Source organism: Mus caroli, unplaced genomic scaffold (genome assembly GCF_978045245.1).
Source record: "Mus caroli unplaced genomic scaffold, Mus_caroli_1 scaffold_16, whole genome shotgun sequence".
Lineage (NCBI taxonomy): Eukaryota > Metazoa > Chordata > Mammalia > Rodentia > Muridae > Mus > Mus caroli.
This window is the reverse complement of record NW_028227271.1, coordinates 83,402,064-83,423,179: the sequence shown is the minus strand read 5'-3', so window position 1 is coordinate 83,423,179 and position 21,116 is coordinate 83,402,064. Positions and strand designations below refer to the sequence as shown.

At 36.5% G+C, this 21,116-nt stretch overlaps 1 protein-coding gene across 2 annotated transcripts in view; it reads left to right on the top strand.

The window, feature by feature from the left end:
- Positions 1 to 21,116, top strand: part of Cdh12 (cadherin 12) — a 1,114,520-nt gene that overhangs the window by 524,255 nt on the left and 569,149 nt on the right. The gene's annotated exons all lie outside the window — the stretch shown is intronic.

Below are 21,116 nucleotides of genomic sequence, written 5' to 3'. Positions count from 1 at the left end.
TGTTATTTTTCAATCCCCTTGTTTGACTCTTTAATATGTTTTTTTTAATGCTGGCATGATTCTGTTCTTATTGTTTTATTGACAAACCCAAAACTACATTCCAAACTGATGTCAAAACTCATTCTTTAGTAGCATTCCCTGGTGTCAAGTTATTTTCTTTATTCCCCAAATCATGCATAACTGACACGGAGTTCCACTTATCTGTTTATGTTATCCTTGCTTCTTGATGGGAAAGTGATTATGTTTTAAGGACTTTCTACACACACATTTGTCACACATAGCTGTTAGTTATGTCCTCACTTAAGTTATAATTGATGCTCAAGGGGAACTTGTACATTCAAATGAGGACACTTTGCAATTATTCACAGACTATCATTTGGAAACAGTGGAGAAGATACAAAGAAGTTTTATTTTTTCTACCTTTCTGTCTCTGATATGTGCATTTGAATGTCAAGTGTCATCAACTGATTTCTTGACTTCCAACTCAACCTTTTTATGCCATTTTAATTTCACATTTCATTAGTTAAGAGTACTGAAAGAATGGCAAGTAAATAACATACACACACATGACTTTGAAATCATAATGGAGATGTATGCTTATAATCAGTAAATGAAATATTCACGCACAGCGACACACACACACATACACACTCACATACACCTTCTAACAATGAGTAATTGAAAAGTTGTTTTTAAGTATTTGGGAATAAATTTGACATTATGAATTGCTTTAATAAGTTTTGTGATGTGTCTCATGAAACTGCCAAAAATAATCAAATGACTGCATCTTAAAGCCAGAAAAACATGTATCCAGTTTGCCAAAGTGATGTTCTTTCTTGCTTATTGCTACTTGATGCTATGATATCTGTATGGTGAGGAAGAGTACTCCCTCATCTAGGATGCACCAGACTCAGAAATCAGATTTGGAAGAAAACATGTGGCAATAGTGGTGTGGTGATCATTTCTAAGGTACTGCCAAACCTATAATATAACCAACCAGGAACTGATATGTTTCGTTTATATTCGAATTATATGTGTTCCTATTTGAATTATATTTGAAGAATGTGTTTTGTTTCTAATTATCAAAATATTTCAAGAACTAATATTGGTGCTCTTAATTATTCTTCAACTGTTCCTTATATCTTCAAACTGATCTGAATAAAAACATGTATTTAACATAGATATCTCAAAATAAATTATTTATCTTCAACAAATAGATTTTTATACTAAAATAATTATGAATTTAAAATTGTAGAGACAACACCTAAATATGCAGCTATGAATTATATTTAAGAAAATCCAGTTTTGTATAAAATAAGAGTTTAGGATTGGAAGAAGTTGACCAGTTGTTAAGAGTGCTTGCTCCTCTTGCAGAAAGCCTGAGTTTTTTCAGGCAGTCCTCACCACCTGTAACTGCAATGCTTTTGGTGTCCACAATGTGTATATTCCAATTCTCATTCTCTCTCTCTCTCTCTCTCTCTCTCTCTCTCTCTCTCTCTCTCTCACACACACACACACACACACACACATACACACATACACACACACACATACACACACACATACACACACACACATACACACACACACACACACACACACACACACACACACACACACTAGAACACTTTATCCCTCCTAAAAGCAACTCTACCATATGACATGTGCACCTCCTTGGAGGCTCTAGGTCTTAAAGATCCCTGCTCCTTAATTATTTCTTTGAATTGAAAGATTTCATCATGGAGAAGGAGCTGTTAAGTATCAGAAAATAAACCAGCACTAAGTTCAGAAAGAAAACAAGTCACAGGAAGATCCTGAAACTTACTAGAGTCTCAAATCCTTCTCCTGGGGTTATTTATATGGACAACAAAATTGAACTTTATAAGCAGTAATTATTCCTTGGGAAAAGAAGACAAATACAACAGCTACTCTCTGAAAATTCAACAGAGAGCTCTAGAAATGTAGCTTTTATGAACAATTAAACCCCATCACACCATGGTCTGCTTTTTTGGAAATGCAGCTGCCTTTGAGTTCACCCATGCTTCTATAAATAATCCCTTATCCACACTTTTGTAAGTCATTTCAATAACTCAGTTTCAAGATGCCAGGCTTGTGTTAAAACACCTGGTTTGTCTCTTCTTGATGTCCAGCTTGTTGTGAATGGACATTGTATATAGCTCCCCAGGAAAAGTCACAAAATACCTTCACATAGTGCATTTCACATTTTTTTCTTCTATTTATAAGACACATGAGGTGAGATAACTATTTTCTTTTATCCTTATCATCTTTGAGGGTGAAATCAGTTATGGATATTATTTCTGATGTAGTTCAGTAATCATATCTGAACTATTTGTTGAACAAGTAGAAAAGTGATATTTCTTCTTTACAGGAAATCTTGTTTAGAAAAGAACATTTTTTATATGTAATCAGACAAAATTTACTGTATATGCCTCATATTTCTCAATAAGTATGGAAAACTTAAATATGCCTATTGTAAAATCTGGTGTGGGAACAGGGCCAAGGATGGAGAGGTGAAAAAAATGACAAAGTCGTGACAAATATCAGGAAATCCAACTCTGGAGACTGGGACCAGGGTGCAGTGTTTGAGCCCACCCCAAATTCATAAATCTGTGGCTAATCATATTTCTCCACATTATAACTGCACTGTAATAACATACTGCTTAGTTAGGTAACTCAGAAGAGAGTATACTCACTGGTGAGAACTTCCATTAAAACTGGGAAGCAGCCAGGATCCTAACCTTGTTTCCTTTTGTTGCCTTCCCAGTGTGCCATCTTAGATCTAATGCCATGTGTGGCAGATCAAGACTTTTCTAGGAGTCACAGAAGCCTGTGTCCCTTTTCTCCCCATGTCACATTTTTCTTCACAAGGTTGACTTCCACATCCTCAGCAGGTCCCCCTTCTGTTTTTATTTCAAAGCTGAAGACATCCAATAGGACTATTCAGCTATTGAACTTTGACATTCAGAGGGATTAGGTGTGCTCTATTTATCCCTGACATAGACAAAAGTCCACTATCCCTGGGGCCAGGTTCAATAACCTGTTAAATGGTAGGGTACAGTTCATGGGGAATTGGCTCTCTCCCATTGTTAGGTTGGCACAGTACATGATAGGCAAATGGGGATAACAGGGAGAAAAATAGGCAGATTCCTAATCACAAGAGTGGATGGACATGAGCTTGAGAATTAGAGGTTATGATAGCACACTTCAATAGAAAAGGTGTATATTGTCCTGTTGCTGGTCCTCTGGAAGCATTCTCTTTTCCTGGTTTATGAGAGCCTGGAGGATCCCTCAGGTCACTGGGGTGATTGGCTGGGGATGTCCTTGATGCAAGCCATCTCCTATAGGTTAGCTATCAGAAGGGTTGCTTTATGAATGGCTGTCATTCTGCAAGGCTCTTAGCTCCATCTTGATCATCCACAGTGCAGAGCTTGATAGCTTTGCCAGGAATCCAAATGAGCTTATATGTTCCTTCTGGAAGACACAAACACATTCTCATCCCATGGTTTACAGAGAAACTAAAACCTTCCAGGTGTTATATATAGGATCTCTCCAATGAACCAAGTGCAAAATGTGTTTATTTTTGGCAGCATAGGCCGCCAAGTGTTCATATGCTGGGAGGGACAGTGTTATTTTAAAATTAAAAAAAAATTATATACCATGGTCAATTCCTCTATATCCTTGTTTTTTAGCAAGAAGTGAGCCTGCTCAATGATAACTTGGCCTTGAGTGTTTTGGGGAATTACAGGTGAGTGGGAGATACCTCAATCCTTGTAAAAGGAGTCAAAGAATGCACTAACATATTCTGTCCCACTATTAGTCTCGGGGCCATAAGGAACATCCACAACCAGCATAGCCATTTTCATAGTGGCAGTCACTGTCTTGGCATTTTCCTTGGGTTCTTAGCAAAATCATTCTTAAAGGGAGATTGGGGCACAGGCTGGCCAGGTATGCACTAAACATTTGCAAGGGGTTGGGGTAAGATTAAGGAAAAGCCTATGTAATGAGTGGGCAGATCTATGGAAGCATGCATTAGGGATGGAGCTTGTTCTAAGTGGGAAGACAAAAAGGCAGAAACAAGCTGGTTCACTTCTTGGTTGCCTTGAGAGATTATACCTGGCATGCTAGGATGCGAATGAACATGGTGGATATAAAAAGTTGAGGCCCTTTGCTCAATGGCTGTCTGCAATTGGATCATAGCCAGGTGTAAGGGTCCAACTGAGTTTCTGACAGAAGCTAATGACAGAGATCTGTTACACTGGTGGCATACTGGCTATCACTGAAGATCTTGATGGGCCTTGACCAATCCCTTAATAGCATTAAAATAGCCAATAACTCACCTCATTGAACTGAACCCTTGAAGTATTGTTTAAACATGTTTGGAGTAGTGTTATTAGAGCTACATATGATATAAACAAAGCTGTTATACGAGATATCCATGAAGCCAGAGACAGCCTGTGGGACAGGCCTCTCAGAAATAAAGCACCCATTGCATCCACTTAACATAAGCAAGATGGAAATGTTTTATGTTTAGGGAAATGATTATTTAACTCCCCATGATAACTAGCAAGGGACACTTGAGCGATAGGGTGAGAGTTAAATGTCATGGAAGCAGATCTTGAGTAAAGGGCATCTCTATTAAGTCTGTGTAAGACTTCAGAAGTGTTAAAGAGGTTTTAAACATCGGGGGTGGCTGGGGGAGTATTAGAAATATGCTATTCACAAAAAGGAGTAGCTGTGGGTGCTGAAGTGTAAGTTAAGTAAATGCAGTATAGCAACTGTCCCGAGGTAACAGTCAAACAGAGAAGGATCTGTGCTAAATTCCCTAAAACTAGCTGCATAAAGGCTAGCATAGGAGGTATTGGAAAGGTAAACTGTAACTTTTGTGGCCTAATAGTGTGGGACCGTGGAGGTGGTGAGTCCTCAGAAGAAGCGAGTCCAGGGTCTTGTGTTGTTCTACTCCTCGGACCAGATCCAGTCTGCCATGCCTTCCCTAGGCCACAGAGCCTCAAGGGTAAGGATGGGCAGAACATTGAGTTCAAGGACCTGGGCTGAGGCAGCGGGTGGGCAACAGGAAATTCTCAGGTCCCTCTGTTGAAGTGGCTCGGTTGCTGTCTGCAGTGGAGGAAGGCAGTCATTAAGCCTGTGAGCTTCACTAGCCTCTAGAGGAGGCCAATGATCTATTATCCCAAGAAGTAGGCAAGCAACGTGTTTTTCAGGTTCGTGGTCACCACTGTTAGCAGACCCTTGGATATCCGAGTCCCCCACCTGCAGCCCGCTGCACCCCCAAACCCCAGGTCACTCAGGCCTGTGCAGGGTGGACCTGCTGTAACTGCCCTGGTTTGGAGGAACTGTAGGGGACCTTGTGGAAAAGAAGGGACCGGGTGGGTCTAGGTGGAAGATGCTTCCTGCACTTGGAATGGGGCAGTAGTACTTTGATCAACCATAATGTAACCCCAACCCTGCTGCTTCATGCCTGAGTCCAATTGACACAGTTCTTAAATTGAGGCTCAGGGAGAAATTTCCAGGATCCTGGCACATCCTCTTTTCTGAGGCAAGTGTGCTCATTCTCAGTCCGTCTCTCCTCCAAGGATTGGAGGCAGGTGGCAGAACTGGCCTCCATGTTGTTTCATGTGTATTAGTTTCAGATGTATTCTTATTAGCTGCATGCCTAAGTGGAGGTACAGCGGTGGTGATTTCCTTCCACATTTCTTTACAAAGTCTTTCAGAGTAGGACAAAACAGAATTGCCTTTATCTACAGAGATGTCTGTACCTGTTGGCTCATCTGGCTCTTTATTTATGAAGGCAACTGTGCCCTCTGAGCTTTCTAGGAATGCCGTTGTGAGGTCACCCCTGGAACAATACAGTCAGGGGCGGTGGATCTAGCTCAGATCCAAAAATGCAGCTCAAGATGGACATGCCTACTAGAAAGAAGTACAGAGGAAGCTCTTCCTCCACTGCTTTCCTCTGTAACAGCACTGCTACCTCTTCCCACGTATGCTCATCCCAAACATCACCTGTTACTTACCATCCATGGACATAAGTCTAGAACTTTCTCATAAAAGGTACCCAGTTTCTTTTCAAAACATGTCAACTGCCTGCTCTCCAAGATCCCTTTCAAATCCTTCAATTGACCAGGCTTTCTCTGAAAGCGAGCATTGCTCATTTAGCTTGGAGAGGTGCGCTCACCTGCTCTTCATCATGCAGGGTATTCAGAGGTCCCTGTTAGGCACCAGATGTGCGAACAGGACCTAGGATAGAGTCACATGATGAAAACCAGCAAATCTAACTCTGGAGACCAGCATCAAGGTGCAGATCTGAGTTTATTTCCCAGGTCATAAGCGTCTATTCAGTGTTTGAGCCAATCCCAAGTCCCTAAATTCTTGACCAATCATATCTTGCCACATAGCCACCAGGCTCTAATGGAATCTCTGCCTAATGAAGTAACTCAGAAGGAGTGGGTGGAGTGGCTTCACCTGTGAAGACTTCTGTGAAGACAGAAGTGGCCCCTTGGTTCCTTTGTTCTCTCATCAGTGTGCCTGAGCCATCTTATATCTAATGCCAAGTGCAGCAGATCAGAACTCTTTGAGACATCAGAGATGGATGCCTGGCTCTCCTTCATAAGAGTGACTTCCACATCCTCCACTTTCTGGTTCAAATATGTATTAATCATCTTAGTCTCGGACATGGACAGATAGATGAAACTTTAGCTTTAAGTTTTTTAATTATTTTCCATGTGCATTTTGTTTTAAATCTAATGAACAATAGCAATAATGAAAAACAGTCTGATTGACATACAAATACTAATTTGTATTACTTGAGTTATGCCATATTAATGTTAATAACATTTTCAAGCCTTAATTATATAGAAAGGTTCTTTTCCCTTTCAGATAAAAGGATAAAATCAACAAGGCTTCCACATTTTCATTCATCTTGTTAAATAATACTCCACATATTGAGGAGATGAAGAAATTCATATGTAAAAAGAATGGCTTGTGTGGGACCTACCAGACAAAATAAACCCAAATCAGGTGCCATAAGGTGGCATTCCTAAATTTTAGTATTATCCCATGACCCTGCAAATCTATGATGAAGTACAATGTCCTGAAATTTGATCTTTACTACAGAATGATAATATTTCATAATATGGAAATTGTAATTTGAGCTTTTCAAGCAGAAACTGAAACAACGGAGGCCTGGGAAAGGAAATCAATGGTTTTGAAATGAAACTTTGGTAATGACTACTCAAAGTATTCATGATTTTTGACCTTTTAAATATATATATTTCAAGGGGGACTCTAACTTGGAGCCATACACAGAAGGCATCTTCACTTTCCTTGGTTAATACTGAGCGGTCATTTACAAAATCAAGGCAGATCAGATGCAACCTTTGCAGACTGAGGACGAACCAGTAATATATATTGTGGGTTCCTAATAAATGTTGTTGCCATCACTGTAGCTTTACATAGCCAAAGTGCATACCACAGACCCAATGGCACCCACACTTTTACTTTGCGGTTTCTGGCTGTCCACATCTTTAATGCAAATAAATGTGCCTTTTAGATAATGCTACTTGCCTATTTAGTGACTTTATTTTTATCCAAATGCCATTTCCTTAAGTTCTTATTCATTCTTACTGGAGTTATAACTTAAGAAAGAATAAATCCCATGTTCCCATATTTAAATGAATTTATCTACATAGTTTAAAATGTGGTATTAAGTTCTCAAGCCATTACCATGCTTAACATTTATGCACTCCAGTGAAAATCTGTAGAAGCGACAGTCAATTTTCTTGGGGTTTAATTTCTGGAAAATGTGCAACTCTGCAAAAGAGTAGAGGAAAGCAATAAAACGAACGTCTAGAATAATACCATCTCTTACCAGCACACCGAGAGCATTTTAGTATAGAGTTAATGAAGCAAGATGGATAGAGAAAAAGAAATCCTTTTTCCTAAACAACAGAAGCTAGGATATAGGGTTGGAGAGATTACTCAGTGGCTACATGCATTTGCTGCTCTTTTGAAAGGCTCAGGATTCAGTTCCAAGCATCTACATGCTTATGGACACCTACCCGTATCTTCAGTCTCATAGGCTCTGATGCCCTCTTTTTGTTTTCATGAGCACAAAGCATGCAGATGTTACATATACATACATTCAGGCAAAGCCCTCACATATGTAAAGCAGGATTCTCAATAAATATCAGCATTTTAAGTAATAAAAATACTGCTTAGAAAATAGTTTGCCCAACAGCTGGAAAAAATAGCATTTTTGTTGACTCACAAATCATGCTGTGAAAATTTAAACCAAAAAGAAACATGAAAATTACACATGGAATTCCTTTTTTTCTTGCAGAAAACTAAGTTTAAATATAGTTTGTGAATTATTCACATTCAAGGAAATAATAATAGCACACTTTCCAAAGCCCCCAATATATCTAGATTAACTTAACTGTGGTCATTATGTCACATATGCTCCTTCTTAGAATTATTTAAATAATAGAATTTCTGGCAATAGAATTTTATGTTTACTTACTGTTTGCAGAGCAGCATGAACATTCTAAAGTTTATACTTATCTTACCCCCCCCCAAAAAAAAATACAAAGACTAATTAAGTGGCTGTATATGAAGTATTTCAACCTTCGGATAATTCCATCTCTGTGTTTTCCTCTACCAAGTACACCTACATTGTATTTGTCATTTTACAGTAAATATTTTCTTTATATTCTTTTCATCAGATTAGTTCTCTTGTCCCTCAGATGTAGGTAATGTTCAGTCACTCATCTTCCATATGTTTTTATTCAAAATTCCCTGTATATGAGGCGTTTCTTAAACAGTTCACTTCACATTTCTTGTGTTTCCTAACAAGAAAATTATACATGGAATTTTTCTTTTTGGCTAGGAATTCCTTTTCACTATATGTAAAGGGTACAAATAACAATATATTATCATAAATTTTATTGCCAAAATTGTCAATGAATTTTTAATGAATTGTCAATAATTAAAATGTAATATAATTTTAACAGGTAATGTGGATTGAATAACTGTTAATTTGCAAAACTTATTCATTGATCTAATGTAAAACACAAGTAAAACTCAGATAAAGAGTTTAAAAATTTAAACCAACTAAGAAAATTTTAAACATAATCATACAAAAGAAAATTATTAATATTCCCAATAACTATGCTAGAAAATAAAAGATAATATTGAATTTACTAGTGAACATTAATAATGAAATATTATTTAACAAATGAGTTGATGTGTATTGTTTTATAATTAATTTGATTACTAAATTTTCAAGTACACAGAATATTTATTTTCATTTAATAATGATTCTAATTCATAGCCATTAGTGACAATATCTCCCCTAAATAATTTTTTCTTGTATAATTTCTTCTCATAATACTTTCCTACTACACTCAATATATTTGGCACCTAAGTTACATCTAAATGTCAGTTACCATCACAGAAACTACTGGCATATACAAGAACAATAAATACTTAATCAAAACTTTTTTTTTCAAAAGAAGGTAGTTTCATCTTAATAAATTATCAGAATTTGTTGTATTTACAAATGAAAAAACTTCAACATTTATTGCACACACTAAATGTTCAGAATTCAGTAAACTTCATCCCACATCCAACTATATCCTATAATTTTTAAAAATATTTTAAAATTATTTAATATATATCGCTATTGGAAATAAATTGTGAAAGTAAATGTTATTTGCATCCCATCATAAGGTGAAGAATTAGTTTAAATTCTATGCAAAGATATATTTTGCAATATATATTAATGAGTTTTATGAATCAGTTCTGAAAGTATGGAAAAATATACTTTAAGCATTAAAATGTGATTTGCTATAGTGAAGTGTCAGCATTAATACATAGTATCATTGGAAAACTTCATACAACTTAAGACTGATCTAGAAGCCAAATATCCAGGTGTCACTTTGAATAAACATATATCATGTATATGATAACAGTGCCTATTTATAGTAATACTACCAGTCTGTGTGATTGCATAAAGCTACTTGTGGCCTCATGGTACTAATCCTAGGAGTAAAACGGTATTTCATCATCTTAAATATTTAATTACCTATTGAACAAATCAACTAAACTTTATTGCTTAGAAAGGATTCCTTGAATCTTTCATAAGCTCTTAAACTAGAGTAAAATTAACTATTTGATAATACTCTCAGTTTAATTTCCCATATGAATAAAAATTATATTGTCTAATAAAATATGTGTTTGAAATGTAGCAGTCTTATTAATTATGAGAAACCAATGTTCATTCATTCAATCATTTTCTTAGAAATATGTCATAATTTGGTAATTTTAGTAGTTTATTTTGCAGCATAATTATTGGAAGTTATTTTTTTATCTTTTTTCTATTATTATTTTTAATGTTTTAATTAGCTAATAGTTTTCAACTCCATGGTTTGATGATATTCATGTCCCTTTTCTTACCTTTTCCCAGATTCCTTTCCTTTTAAAAATCCACATGCTTTTCTACTTGCTTATGTCCATTTCCTTTCTTTCCCCATTTAAACCTATCAATGCCTTCCTGTACTACCCAAAGATTCTAGAATGCACTACCTTCTACTAGAGTATGTTAGTGTCACCATAAATCAGCTTTTTTTTATTTTTCAGAGAAAACTGAACTCTCTTATGTCTTTTAGCAGGTATCATTTATGAAGTTTCTCCTCAGTTAAGGATAAGACTTTTTGCCCAACTCCCTCCAAATGGTGGAAATTGTTCGTACTTGGGCATGCACAGGTCTTCTGTATGTTGCCACAATCACTATGACTTTATATATGTAGCCACCCTGCTGTGTCCAGAAGACACTGCAATAATATTTTCATCCATAGCCTCTGATTCGTATGCTTTTTCTTTTTTCTTTTCTTTTCTTTTTTTCTTTTTCTCAATGATTCCTGAGCCTTGGGAAGGAGGATACTAGTAAATTAAGACAAAACAAACAAACAAAAACTGCTCTGACTAAATGCTCAAGAACTGCATTATATCAGCCAAACTGCCAGCACAAATGATCAAAGAGATCGTGACTCTCCAGCTCTAGCCATGGAGATACTCATAATCAATGACTCCTAAGAATGCAGGACTCAGAGATGCTCTCCATGATCGAGGAAACTGTTCTGTGTCCATGCACATACACTAAGTGAGTTTAAACAAAAGAACACATGAATTGAGAGGAAATTTTCTTTCTTTCTTTCTTTCTTTCTTTCTTTCTTTCTTTCTTTCTTTCTTTCTTTCTTTCTTTCTTTCTTTCTTTCTTTCTTTCTTTCTTTCTTTCGTTTTTCAAGACAGGGTTTCTCTGTATAGCCCTGGCTGTCCTGGAACTCACTTTGTAGACCAGGCTGTCCTCGAACTCAGAAATCCGCCTGCCTCTGCCTCCCGAGTGCTGGGAGCTAAGAGAGAAAAATTTATTGAGAAGGAGGAGGAATTTAACAGTAGATATTGGGGAAAATTTGATCCAAACACATTAAATACATGCATTAAATTACCAAACAATAAAACATCTTTATTATACTAAATAACCATCAGAAATTATAAATCATTAAAAATGAAAACATTTACTTTTGCATTCATGAATTAAAATGGAAGTTCATGTATAGCACAATTTTGATGATGCTTTCACAACTTTGTTTAGTTATATTTACAATATATTTCATAATATTGTAGATATATGTGTACATATTAAATATATGTTTATATATTTTGCATTGTATATATACATATATATGCATACATGTATAATGTATAGATAACACATATATGTTATAACAGATTTTATAGTATATAATATATAACATATTAATTATAATAATATAATTTTACATATATGTTAATTTTCTATTGTTTTATAAAGCATAATTACCAAGACAGATTATAAATGGAAAAGTTTATTTGAGTTTGGAATCCCAGAACAATAAAAATTTATCACCAATCTGATGCAGAACCAGGGGAGTCCACAGACATGGTGAGTGGAGCAGAAAGCCAAGACCTTATGTCTTAATCTGCAAACAGGAAGAAGAGAGTAAACTAGGAATGGTATGACTTTGATCTCTCAGAGTCTGCAGTCAGTGGCATATTTTCCCAGGCAAGGTCATGGTTCTCAAACTGACCAAACATTTTACAATGAGGGAGCCAAGTATTTAATATCTGACATTATAAGGATATATCATTCAAACCACCACCATATAAATGTATTAATATATTAATGAATATGTATGTATTTGTGTGTTTCATGAACATAACAAATATCTATTTTAGGGGCATGTATTCAGGTTGCAATAAGTAACATGTTACCATATGATAGCAATATCTTGATATTATCAAAGTAACAAAATAAAAGTAAATCACAAAGTAATAAGTGCATCTATAATACTTCGTTAGAAATATCAGGTAGACAAAATAGAGCAATTTCTGATATAGTATTTATTTGTTATTTCATGGTATTTTTAGCCCTTGAATTGTCTTGGTGCTATTGATCTGCTAGTACATTTTAAAAGAATTTCCCATATAGTCACTAGCACACGAGGATTTACACGGAGGTGGCCATAGATGGTTAAAATGGGACCTAAAGTTCACTAAAAAAAAATTGGCTCTGGACCTGCAGCATCATAACTTTCTTTTTCTTTCTTTTTTTTTTCTTTCTTTTTTTACTTGTTATTAGGTATTTTCCTCATTTACATTTCCAATGCTATCCCAAAAGTCCCCCATACCCTCCCACCCACTCCCCTACCCACGTACTCTCACTTTTTGGCCCTGGCGTTCCCCTGTACTGGGGCATATAAAGTTTGCAAGTCCAAAGGGCCTCTCTTTCCAGTGATGGCCAACTAGGCCATCTTTTGATACATATGCAGCTAGAGTCAAGAGCTCCGGGGTACTGGTTAGTTCATAATGTTGCACCTACAAGGTTGCAGATCTCTTTAGATCCTTGGATACTTTCTCTAGCTCCTCTAATGGGGGCTCTGTGATCCATCCAATAGCTGACTGTGAGCATCCACTTCTGTGTTTGCTAGGCCCCGGCCTAGTCTCACAAGAGACAGCTATATCAGGGTCCTTTTAGCCAACCCTTGCTAGTGTATGCAATGGTGTCATCGTTTGGAGGCTAATTAATGGATGGATCCCTGGATATGGCACTCTCTAGATGGTCCATCCTTTTGTCTCAGCTCCAAACATGGTCTCTGTGACTCCTTCCATAGGTGATTGTTTCCAGTTCTAAGAAGGGGCAAAGTGTCCACACTTTGGTCTTTGTTCTTCTTCAGTTTCATGTGTTTTGCAAATTGTATCTTATATCTCGATATACTAAGTTTCTGGGCTAATATCCACTCTGGCTATTAATATCCATTAATATCCATTAATATCCATTCTGGCTATTATAAATAAGGCTGCTATGAACATAGGGAGCATGAGTCCTTCTTACCGGTTGGGACATCTTCTGGATATATGCCCAGGAGATGTATTGCAGGATCCTCCGGTAGTACTATGTCCAATTTTCTGAGGAACCGCCAGACTGATTTCCAGAGTGGTTGTACAAGCTTGCAATCCCACCAACAATGGAGGAGTGTTCCTCTTTCTCCAATCCTTGCCAGCATCTTCTGTCACCTGAATTTTTGATCTTAGCCATTCTGACTGGTGTGAGATGAAATCTCAGGGTTGTTTTGATTTGCATTTCTCTGATGATTAAGGATGTTGAACATATTTTCAGGTGCTTCTCAGCCATTCGGTATTCCTCAGATGAGAATTCTTTGTTTAGCTCTGAGCCCCATTTTAATGGGGTTATTTGATTTTCTGTGGTCCACCCTCTTAAATTCTTTATATATATTGGATATTAGTCCCCTATCTTAGTTAAGATAGGTAAAGATCCTTTCCCAATCTGTTGGTGGCCTTTTTGTCTTATTGACAGTGTCTTTTGCCTTGCAGAAGCTTTGCAGTTTCATGAGGTCCCATTTGTCAATCCTTGATCTTACAGCACAAGCCATTGCTGTTCTATTCAGGAATTTTCCCCCTGTACCCATATCTTTGAGGATCTTCCCCACTTTCTTTTCTATAAGTTTCAGTGTCTCTGGTTTTATGTGAAGTTCAATAAAATTCTCGCTAACCGAATCCAAGAACACATTAAAGCAATCATCCATCCTGACCAAGTAGGTTTTATTCCAGGGATGCAGGGATGGTTTAATATATGGAAATCCATCAACATAATCCATTATATAAACAAACTCAAAGACAAAATCCACATGATCATCTAGTTAGATGCGGAAAAAGCATTCCACAAGATCCAACACCCATTCATGATAAAAGTCTTGGAAAGATCAGGAATTCAAGGCCCATACCTAAACATGATAAAAGCAATCTACAGCAAACCAGTAGCCAACATCAAAGTAAATGGTGAGAAGCTTGAAGCAATCCCACTAAAATCAGGGACTAGACAAGGCTGCCCACTTTCTCCCTACCTATTCAACATAGTACTTGAAGTCCTAGCCAGAGCAATTCAACAACAAAAGGAGATCAAGGGGATACAAATTGGAAAAGATGAAGTCAAAATATGACTTTTTGTAGATGATATGATAGTATATATAAGTGACCCTAAAAATTCCACCAGAGAACTCCTAAGCCTGATAACCAGCTTCGGTGAAGTAGCTGGATATAAAATTAACTCAAACAAGTCAATGGCCTTTCTCTACACAAAGAATAAACAGGCTGAGAAAGAAATTAGGGAAACAACACCCTTCTCAATAGTCACAAATAACATAACTTTCATTGAGTGAACAAGCCTGTAACACAGTGGAACTCTCTTTGGGAACTGAAGGCTACACTGCCTTTCAATGGTCTTCACAAAGAAACTACTCTCTTATATTTGAATTCAGACTCAACTCAAATTCTTAAGACATGGGCAAAATGAAGCTACACTTAGCCAGGAAGTAACATATATCAGTGCCTAACAGTCTCCCTACACTTTGAAATCTCCTAAGTTCTCCTTCACTGCCTATATTTTTCTTAGTCTTCTGGTTTTGCAACTGACACCAAAGACTCCTATCAAGTCCTGAGAAGAGGGTTACTGAGATTTTCTAGCCCAGAGATCCAGAGATCTAGTCTCTTCCACAATTCTTCCATGTACTTTGTTTCCTTCCATCCATCCTCCCTCCCTCCCTTCCACCCTCCTTCCCTTTTTTCTTCCTTTTTTCTTTCTTTCTGAGCTCATAAATTAATTACAACATCCATTACTTCCTTTTCAGTCTTCAAACTCATCCACAAAATTTTTTGTACCCTCTTTATTCAAGGACTCTCTTTTTCATTATTACTGTATTAATAATTCAACTTTTGATTGGTTGGGGTGTTTTGAAGAGAATCCCAACTGGTGCAAAGATAATTTTATTAATGAATGGTGAAGAACAAGTCCACTTTGGTTGTATGAAAAAATATATATAGGTTGTTGTTATAGGCTCTGCTAATTTAATTAAGTGGAGCTGGTAGATTCTCCTCCAATAAAAATGACCTCACTAGCACTGCAGTCAGGGTTCCAGTACTATCCATGTATTCTCCATTGTTATGTGGGTCTTAAATCTAATTAGAGACCTCCTGGTCACTGCCAAAGTATTATGCCAGTACTGTGCTTTTAGGATTATGGTATCATGGTAGTCATTGATGTAATTCATAAGTACGTAGGCCTGTTGTTTTTCTCCCTCCTTTGGAATCTTACATGCTGCTGTCTGGTACCATGACAGCTAGTCCTTAGGGAGGAAGCAGTCAGGTCAAATTCATCTTAGGCGTTCCTGGGCCTTGTTTCTGAAGTGTATGGTGTTCTCAGGAATAGCAACTTACCTTCACTTTTTGGGGTCAGCCAATGTCAGCAACAGGTTTGGTGTTTTTGGACTCTCTTGAATAGCCTTTGCCAACAATTCAAATGATGACTTCTCATGTCTGGTATTGAGTTTCTCTGGTATTGAGTGGTCTATTGCTCATGGAGGGAACATTGTCGGCTCAGATGAGAAAAATTCATTAAAACTATGTGTGTTCCAGCACTCAGGAGGCAGAAGCAGGCAGATTTCTGAGTTCAAGGCCAGCCTGGTCTACAAAGTGAGTTCCAGGACAGTCAGGGCTATACAGAGAAACCATGTCTCAAAAAAAAAAAAAAAACAAAACAAAAACAAAACAAAACAAAACAAAAAAAAACAAAACAACAAAAACAACAAAAAACTATGTGTGTCAAGTTATAGCGAGAATTATGTGCAATTTAGGTATTTGTCTGTAAGTAAATAATCATGTAATTTCTAAATTAATTTTAAGCAGTAGTTTGATTAAATTTATATAATTTATTAAAAGCAATTAATTTTAATTAACTAATGTAATCATGCATTCATTAATTAATAATTGTAATCATACATCCCAACCACCGTATCTCCTTCCTTCCTATGCACCCTAGGTAGGAGATCCTTCAATCCCCATCTCCTCCCTCCCAGGCCACTCCTCCTCTGTCTCCCTTCACGAATGGACAGTCCTCCCAGGGATATTAGCCAAACATGGCATATCAACTGCAATAAGTTTAAGCACCTCCTATCCTATTAAGGCTGGGCAAGGAAACCCAAGAAGAGGACAAGGAGGGTCCTAAAAGCAGGCAGAAGCATGAGAAACTGCTCCTGATAACTTTTGTGGCTTTGTCAGACATTCTTAACATTATTACATGTCTGTCCTTCTGTGATTATCTTTAACCCCTCATTCCTAAGAAGCCTTCTCTTTCTCCATGTCCCAATCATCACTTATATCCTACTATTCCACTTTACCCTTATCCCAACTTTTTCTGCATTTACCCCCATTCCCCTCCCTAAAGAGCCCCCCATTGCCCATTTCCCTGATCAGATAACTGCTACTCTGCTAGTCCCTTTTCTATTTCCACATTCACATCCTGACAGTCCAATTAGATATGCCAAGGAATCATCATATTATCAGGTCTCTCCTAGTCATGTTTTCTATTGTCGTGATAAAATACCATGACCCAAAGGAACTTAAAGGGAAAAGAATTTACTTGGCTTATGTCTCCACATCACATAGTAATAACGTAGAGGACCACTAGGATAGGAACCTGGAAACAGGAGCTTGTACAAAGACCACAGGGGAGGGATGTTTACTCCCTAGTTCCCCAAAGCTTGCTCAGGCTGCATTCGTATAGCAACAAGGACCAAAACCCTAGGGATGGCACTTCCCACAGTAAGAGGGTCCTTTCACCTCAAAAACTCATCAAGAAATGTACTACAGGTTTGCCCATATGCCAACTGAGGCTCTGTCTTCACATATTACTCTAGCTGTTGTGAAATTTAATAAAACTAAAGAGCACAGTCTCTCATAAAAGGGAATGCTTTTATAATAATTTTCTACATTGTTTACTTTTTGTTTTGGTTGTGACAAAACTGTATACAGAATTTCTTAAGGGAGGAAGGCCTTATTTTAATACATGGCTTGAAGGGTCAATCATCATGATGGGGAGACTATAGCTCCTGACTGTGTTGCAGTTCATCACCTTGTTTTAATAGACTAGAAGCACAAAAAGCTGTTGAGTACTTTCAGTAAGTTTCATACAACGTATGACACCTGGATACTGTGTTTTATAATTCCATCTTTTCATTTAGAATTTTTTATAAATGTAGTTCTTATAAATTCATCTTTTCATTTATTTTTAGTATTAAATATAACAGCTATCTTCTAGTGCTAAATATAACAGAATTCTAGCTTATAGTTGTTATTATCATTAATCTCATATTACCCATAAATCATGTCATTTTTAATAGTATTTCCAGTAATTGTAAGTTTACTGGTCTTTTCATAGTAATTGACCTTATTACTTGTTTCCCTTTAGTGTTTAGGTTTTGGAAATTACATCATTCTAGTCCCTGACCTCATTTTTTTCCCTGTCTATCATTTTTAATTTTTAACCTATTTTCAATCCCTGTGTATGTATGTATATATATATATATATATATATATATATATATATATATATATATACTGTGCTTCATTAATAAGTAACATTTTGCATTTCAAACTTAACATTAACAAACCTGTGACTATAGATTGCGAATTTGATACATATTATAAAGTTAAATCATGTTTCCCTGTTTAATTTCAATTATAAAGGGACTTGAGGCCCCAGGGAGTTGGGAGGCCTAGTGTGGGTGGGGAAAAAAATATTGGAGACCAGAAAGGAGAAATGGGATACAGAAATGTGTATGGGGAAACCAGAAGGGGGCAATTGCTTGACTGTTAAAATAAAAGTAATAAAATAATCACTAAGTTTATACACTTTCTTTGATGGTGAAAATGAACTGTCAGGCAGATGGGATTGGAACCACCTTGAACATGATCCTTCTGCGTGCCTTTGAAGGAATAACTAGCTGAGGTTGCTTGCCATGGCAAAACCTACCCCTAATGCTGGTGGTGACACTCCAGGAGCAGGAGTTCTGGACTGAGCAATAAAAAAGAGAGATGAGGACCAACATTCATCTCCTTCCACTGCCTGACTGAAAGTGCAATCTGAGCCCCTTCCTCGAGCTCCTGCTGCCTGTACTTCTTGTCCATTATGGACTGTACTCTTAATGTGAGCCAAAAGAAAGGCTTCCTTCCTGATATAGCCTTTGTCTCAGCAAAATGACACAGCTACTGTAACTAGTTGTGGTGGATTGAATGAGGGCTGTCTTCATAGGCTTAGTCATTTTGATCATGGTGCATAGTTGGTGGCAGTGTTTTGAGAAGTGTAGGAGATGCAGCCTGACTAGAACATTTCTGTCATTCGGTCAGGATTTGAGAAGCTATGGCTTGACTTTAATTACAGCTTAAATCTCTGGTAATGAATCTGGTTCTTGATTTCTTTGTCTAAACTAAGTGCTGGGTTGAGGCAGTGATATGGGGTCCACAGATGAGAGAGAGAGAAAGAGAGAGAGAGAGAGAGAGAGAGAGAGAGAGAGAGAGAGAGAGAGAGAGAGAGAGAGAGAGAGAGACTACATTAGGAGATTTTCCCTGATATTCATCATTACTGACATTCTGGCTCGCATTTCCCTTATATTTCAAAAACAGGGATATTACTTGTTTCTCACCTTGACCACTTAACATTATTACAGAAGATAAAACCTGACACTGCTATTCTCTAACCTTGTGTGCTAGGATTTCATTTTATGCTTTTAGTTTTATATAGTTGAAGCGCTGTAAGGTAAAGAATGGCCCATCTACTTCCAGAGCCAACAAAGATGGATTGCTTGTCTGAGATGATATATATTTTTTCAAGCCAATTGAGTGTCTGATTAATTGAAGAGGGGAAATTATTTTTAAAATGGCTAGCATGCCATTTATTCTCTCTTTGATTTACAAAACTAGATTTTGTGAGGATTTTATTTTTCATTCAATTTATAAAAGCATTTGTTTTCTACTAAAATTACTCCATTAAGATGGTTTGACTTTATAGAAAGTAAAAAGCATTGTATGTGAAAAAGTACAGTAAGAAGATTCTAAGCAACAAGCAACATGTATCTATGAATATATTCTATGTTTTATGTGATATAAAACTGCTTATAAATAGTATTATATATTCAAAAGAGTCAATTGTAAATTCAAAGATAAATATATAAGAATAATCCTGATTGGAGAATACATATTTCAGTGTATATAGTATTTATTTATCTCTTATACATCATATCTTATATTTAAATTAACAAGGGATCTGATATCTCCAAAAGGTGGAATGGAATCATGCAATGAAAAGTATACTTCAGGGTTAATTTTTAATGTACTGGATGCTATTTTATAAATAACCATAAAAATATTAAACCATAATAAATCAATAGTAGAACATTTTCAGATGTTCTTGATGATAAAGAATTATGTAGAAAATTTATTATTCAGTGGTTTTAAGAAATAGTTATATAAGAGAAAAAAATTCTGACATGTTACTGGAGAGCAGAGTATGGATAGTGATAAAGTATTGAATATTTAAAATCTAAAAAGAAAAGATGTTGAATATTTTCCAGATTAAAAATGGATATTTGAGTAGATAGGCATTTTCTGAATTGACTAGCTGAGTGGTAATACAAATATGTAAGTTTTCAGGACCAATTAAACAGTTAAAGGGAAACTAAACGTGTAAACCATACACCACATAACAACACATGAAACTTCGGTCACTGAAGCTTTCAGCAAAATGGTAAAATATTTCATTTGGTGCTGGTAATAGAGTGAACCAGTCATTGATTTCTGTACTTTTACTTAAATGAATACAGATCAATATAGTCCTTACAATGCTGTGCTGCATAAATCCAATGGTTTATAAAGTAGTATGAGGTTAGGTAAATTAGAACATGATGTACTAACCAGTACCGGGAGCTCGTGTCTCTAGCTGCATATATATCAAAAGATGGCCTAGTCCGCCATCAATGGAAGGAGAGGCCCATTGGACTTGCAAACTTTATATGCCCCAGTACAGGGGAACGCCAGGGCCAAAAAGTGGGTGGTAGGGGGGTGGGGGGAGGGTATGGGGGGGCTTTTGGGATAGTATTGGAAATGTAGATGAGGAAAATACCTAATAAAAAAAGAAAATAAAAAAAAGAAAAAAGAAAAATATATACAGACCTGCTGTGATGTATATACTCATATATTCATCGGGAATAATGAACAAAGTTGTCCAGCCCATGCTTTTGAGAAATATTTTAGGCCCCAGTTTTTTTAAGGAAAAATATATTGGATGTAATGGATGTCAAATGTTCGTCCTCTTTCTCCCTCAGTATTTGTTATATTTGTAGAAACTCTTCCCCACTTAAAAGATCCAAACGTTCATCGTGTTCTTGGTTATTTTCAGTGAAGACTAGCAAATATATTTGGTTTCACCATTTCACAAACTTCTAATGAAAACTGTATCTCCATAGTTATTTAACTTTATTCAAAATGTATTCATGTAATAAAACAAAGCATTTTTAGTAAATAGTTTGCAAATGAATTATCTGTGCCTTCACACTTTAAATAAAGTTTTACAACCACGTAGAAATAGGTCAATGCAACCCAGTGCTCTTCATTGACTTTTCATCTTAGTTTCCTTGCTA